Source organism: Malania oleifera, chromosome 8 (assembly GCF_029873635.1).
Source record: "Malania oleifera isolate guangnan ecotype guangnan chromosome 8, ASM2987363v1, whole genome shotgun sequence".
Classification (NCBI taxonomy): domain Eukaryota; kingdom Viridiplantae; phylum Streptophyta; class Magnoliopsida; order Santalales; family Ximeniaceae; genus Malania; species Malania oleifera.
Genome location: NC_080424.1, coordinates 15,420,304 through 15,426,306, shown reverse-complemented (window position 1 = coordinate 15,426,306; position 6,003 = coordinate 15,420,304). Strand labels below are relative to the sequence as shown.

Here is a 6,003-nt window from a genome sequence, read left to right as displayed (position 1 = left end):
GCAATATATATTCTCATCACATTTCAATATTTTGAACATGTTATATATATCACCACTTAACTCATTATTTTTAATTTACTCATGCCACACATTTCAAATAATACGCATAATTATATCTCGTTAAAATAGTAAGTCAACCCATATTCATCATCTGTTTTACTGAAGATACACATCAAATTATCTCCACAATTTCCAGAAAACTCATTACAATCATTTCATTTTCGCAAATAATAACTATAACCCTAGGCTTAAAAACCATAATTCAAACGGTTGACTTTTCTTTTAAAACTCACATGATAATCATATACATTTATATACAAATATATTTTCCAATTTAACCGGTAAATTCACAAAACTACTAGCTTAATCTATTGCCCTTATTTGATTTCCTGAATTACACTCGCAGGGACCCCGAAACGATGCCTGCGGCGCTCACCCGAACCCTGATTCAATAACCTTAGTTTAATCAAATCAAATCTCATAACAACACTCATTTAACACTTTCTAGTTTCCATATACTTCAATTTAATAATAAAACTCTAAAATATCCTATTTACCCTGTTTTTTGGATGGTGCCTCGAAATCCTAAATCAACGATCCACTCCAGTAAACTTGCAGAGAATCATTCCACGAACCTCATGGTTGTTTCGGATCGTCAACACGAGCCTTAATGGAGCGAGAATCAAAGAAAGTTGAGGGAGAAACCGTAGGGTTTCAAAGAGAGAGAAAGCAGAAATTTTAATTTCATTTGGAAACACTCGTAGAATCTTTCTTATAATCACCTCTACAGAGAAAACCGTCGACAGTTTTCTGTGCTCCTCGAAAAAATCGTCGACGATTTGGGTTTCCCCAAACCAAATTTCCTTCTTATTTATTTTCAATTTATTATATTTTCCCAAGTCTCTACAGAAAGTCTTAAAGAGAAGCTATGTGAAGAATGTTTGATGCTCGTAAAAGAGAGAGGAGTTTATAAATTGATTTTTAAAATTAGTAAGGCCCATTGAGGCCCTTGCCGTGTCAAGATACGGGAAAAAGGAAAAGAAAAACTAAATGTATATATATATAGTGGGCCTTTGCCAAAAAGAGGAGAAAAAAGAAAAATTAAATGGAAAAAAAATTGTTGAAAGTATTTACTTTTATTTTTTCTTTCGCGAAGGATAATAATATTGGGTAATTTCAAATTTCAAATTTCAAATTTCATAATGACATTTTGTATAAGGTTTTTTAAATGGTAGACCATAGAAGTAATTAGACTCCTGTCTTTAAATGATTTTCAAACACTTACATAATTAAATTATTACAACTCTATTATTAAATTTGAATTTACCATGTTTTATAAACTTTATGTATCATTCGTTTTAAATTTATTTGTCAATAATTATGAGCAAATGCAATTTGAGCTTCAAATTTATTAGATTCATTAATAGATTATATATTTACATAAATAAATAATTACATATAAAGGTAAACTCCATTTAATAAAATTAAATTTTTTTATAAGAAGTATGGAAATCAATATATACATATATATATATATATATATATATATATTAGTGCTACACGCATAAGTTTAATTCAATTATGATAGGTGTTGAATAAGTTGAGTTTAATTCAAAATATTAATAACTTTTTAGGGCCATTTAAAACAATATTATGAATAAAATTACTTTCTAATTAGCACAATGACAAATGGAGTGAGGAGGGTATATCAAAAAATTCCACGAGGCACTCCATTCTCAAAAATAAAATTTCAAAGAAATATCATTGCATATAAATATTTTAAAGCTGCAAACCAAATGCCCCAAAAATATATATTCTGTCTAGAATATCTTCTACAAAAGAAAACTTTAAGCACATGAAATTTGAAACTTGAATTTAAATTTTTTTGTACCTAGACAAGACATAGTATAATAAAAATATTGAAATTTCTTTCAAATTTAAGCATCAATTTTAATATAAAATAACATTTTTAAATTTAAATAATTATTTAATATAATATTTATTTTTATATATTTATAATATATCAAAATGGGAAGTGAAAAAATATTAAGAATTTCAAACCAAAACCAAACAAAAAGCAAAAAAATAGTAGACTGATTTTTCAATTGGATTTTACGATTTAATTTTTTTTTTCTTCTCCACCCCTAGCTTCAACTATCATTTTTTTTTTTCTTTTTCCGTCAATTATCCAAAGAAAGTGTTTATTACTGAAAAAAACGTAAAAGATCTAAAATCAACCCACCGGTTCAGCACCTCAAGAAGTCAGAAAGCCCAGCTCATTGACATGATTATGTTTCAGTTTCTTTCTGTTTTCCGAACAACCAAACAGATGTAAGGGGGGAAATGAAAATTTTATTAAAAGGTCAGAAATCTCGTGTGGAAAGTGCCGCTCATCGCACCGTGAGATGGTGCTGCGTTAGCACAAGATTTTCATCATGCCTTTCGTGTTTGCTTCAATGCAACGAAGAATTACCAGAAAATCGCTCCCTTCCCCCAAAAACAGAACCCTAAAAAAATTAGAAAGATCAGTTCCCCTCCAAGCATAGATTGCTGTGACAATCCATCATCTCTTTTCAAAACAAACTTCGGGAAAAAAAAAAAACCTCAAAAACTAAAAAAATTGAAGTTCCAACGGCAGCCATTAGCAATTAATAAGGAAGAAACGAAAAAACCGAACCTCTGGCTGCAGAGAAGGGGGCGGGGGTGGTGGGAGGCCTCGCCGCAACAATGAGGTCGGATTGATCTCGTAAGGATTGTTTTTAAAGGGGGTCTGGTGAAGGACATATTGGGTTTGCCCTAACTTGCCGGTTGCCAGGCAGGACAGGCTCAACTAGGGTTTTAAGTTTTAACCCTTCCTCAATTTTTTCAAAAAAGAAAAAGAAAAAAGAATAGAAAAGGAGCGTGTGGAAAAGATTTTTTTTTTTAAGTTTAAATAATTATAAATTTTCAATTTAATTTTTTTAGTTTTCTAAAATCCATACTAAAAAGGTCAATAATAAAAAGATTGTTTAAGTGTGTAAAATAGTTTTTCATTGTATATTTGCATATTTAAAATATTTTTTTATAGAAAATTTCTTTTAAAACTTTTTTAAAAATTATATGAAATAATGTTTAAGATTACGTATTTTGACGCTCTGGTTTGGATTTGAATGGAATTGAAAGAACAACATACATAATTTACACAAATTAAAGTTCAAGATTTGATTTTAATACTCTCATATGTGAAGTAAGACGTCAAATATGTGTGTACGATGACACTCTTATAAGTATTTGAAAAAATAGAAATAAAAATTTAAACTATTTTTACTGTCAAAATAATTTATTATTGTTTATTTATTCAGTAAAAATTTTATAAAATTAAAAAATTATTTTTCTAAAAAAAATTAAAATTAATTTTTTACTGCATAAATGGTAATTTTTTCGATTCAATGGAAACTTGCATTTCATATTTGAGTTTTTTTTTTTTTTTTGGTGGTAAATCTATATAAATCCAAATCTAATGCCAAAAATAAAATATACATATTCCCAAATACAACTTTACATTTTAATGTCTAAAATTATGTAATTTTAAAGAAAAATGTATTTAATAAATTTCTTAGTAGTTATTTATTTAATAGTCAATTTAATTGTAATTATTGATTATAAAAAATTTTAATCAATTTTTTGTTAACAACTATGAAATTATAAATAAATTATATATTAATGAAAAAATTCAAGATATTAATCATTCTATTTTTTATATAACAAAATATGTAAGAACTCGACCCGAGAATTTTGGATTAAATAAATGAGAAAAAGGGAAGGGAAATTAAAAAGGAGAGAACAACGAGCTCGTCGACGAAATTTAGAGGTTCATCAACGAGTGAATACTGAGAGATTTTGAAAATTTTGAAATCTCAGGCTCGTCGACAAGGTCACTCCGTCGTCGATGAACGCCCCTCTTCTGCTCGTCGATGAGTGCTCCAATTCATCGATGAGGCTGACCGAGTCAAGGAGTTTATAAATATCATTTAATTTGCTTCATTGCTAAGAAACTAAAAATCCTCTCTCTCTCTCTCTCTCTCTCTCTCTCTCTCTCTCTCTCTCTCTCTCTCTCTCTCTCTCTCTCTCTCTCTCTCTCTCTCTCTCTCTATAAATATCATTTAATTTGCTTCATTGCTAAGAAACTACAAATCCTCTCTCTCTCTCTCTCTCTCTCTCTCTCTCTCTCTCTCTCTCTCTCTCTCTCTAAGGTTTCGGGCCTTCTATTACCCGAATCAACGATCTGACGTTACTACGTGGACCAGGGGGGAATCTCTACGTTTATAACGTATCGGATATTCGTTTCGAGGATTTTCTAGTTTTGCACCAAAATCGTTGTAAGGGGCTAAATTTGTTTTTGGTTCGGTAAATCTGTAGTGGATAGGATTGTATTGAAGTTGTGTTCTTCGATTTTTAGGTTTTGGGGACCCCATGGTGTTGTCTTGAACCGTTTAGTTCGTGTTTCAGGATCCGGGGAAAAGGTAAAGGGATTCTGTTTATATCAGTTATTTGAAAAATCTAAATCGGTAAAACTGTGGCTTATGATGATACGGATGTTTTGGTTACTTATTTGGGAAAATCTATCAGGTGAAATTACGAGATTATCGGGTTTACAATTTTGGGGAAAATTGGGGTTTCGGGTATCATCTCAGTTTCTGCTGGAAAATCATAATTTGAATAAATTGTATTATAGGGATGACCGTACCTTTATTTATGTTAAACTGTATTCTCGAAGTAATTATGATGTAATTGTTTATTTACCCAAATAAGTGTGGCATGAGCATGTGTATTTAAATGATTTGAGTTGAGAATCGTTGAAATGAGATATAGGAACAGGGGTTCCAAATTGTTCTAGGTTTTGTGAAAATGTCGAGTCAAAATAATATCGTAGAGGATATATCAAAGCGGGCCGAATTAAAACGCCGCAGACTGAGATATTGAACCGAGTCATAATAATACCATAGGCCGCCGAGTCGATTAACTACTGTAGGCTCATATATTCGTCTTGAGGCCGAGGTGTGAAATACCACCTATGATTTTGGTTTATCACCGAAGGGTGTGAGACACCAAATTTGCGCCGGTTAAACGTTGTGGAAGCTTATGCTATGCCAGGTTACCGAGGGTGCTGTGTAATGCGGCCAACTTAGGTCGAAGAGTGTGACGACACTGATAGATCGATGCGATTTGTGAACTATACTGGAACTGTATTGTAGAAATACTAGAATTGTGAAATTTTATGTTTTACTGTAGAAATAACGCTTATGTGTCTACACACTGATATAACCTGATTCTCCCTTACTAAGAAGTGTCTCACCCCTATCATACAAATGTGTTTCAGGTCTTTCAGGTAACTGAACCTAGCGTTCTAGCGAGTTGGGAGTGTGGTTTTAGGTTAGCGTTGTATAAGTGCTCGTGTAAGTATTGAACTATAGATGGGGTTTCATTTTGGGTAATGTATACACCCAGGGGTTATATTTTGTATTATGGTATTGTTTAGACTCTGGTATGGTATGGAATGAATGTAATAGGTTGAATAATTCCAATGCATATACTATGTACGTGATTGTGTATAGGGTATGTAGTGACCCGAAGAATAATAACATTTTAATAATAAGAGGGAGAAAAAATAGATACAGAAACAGAAGGAGGCCGTAGACTTCGTCGACAACATTGCATTTTGGAGATAATATTAAATAATCATAGTTGCGGGAAATTGCCAAGCTTCGTCGACGAACACAGGGTTTCGTCGACGAAGGCTTCAAGGATTTCGTCGACGAACATAGGGTTTCGTCGATGAGAAAATACCGAGAGGGGTTCTGAGGCAGCCTGAATTTCGTCGACGAATACAGGGTCTCGTCGATTAAATTTGTGAAGGACTCGTTGATGAAGAACGGGCTTGTCGACGAAATCCCCTATTTTATATATATACGAAAATCCGAGAATTATTTCATTTTTAAGAAATCTCTCTCTCTCTCTCTCTCT

General features: G+C 31.9%; 1 long non-coding RNA gene across 1 annotated transcript; it reads right to left on the bottom strand.

The window, feature by feature from the left end:
* Positions 1-2,099: 2,099 nt before the first annotated feature.
* Positions 2,100-2,858, bottom strand: LOC131161934 (uncharacterized). Its single transcript, XR_009138650.1, has 2 exons — positions 2,678-2,858; positions 2,100-2,507 (listed from the first exon to the last, which is right to left on the bottom strand). It is a non-coding gene; the product is annotated as an uncharacterized LOC131161934 (long non-coding RNA).
* Between the last annotated feature and the right edge of the window lie 3,145 nt (positions 2,859-6,003).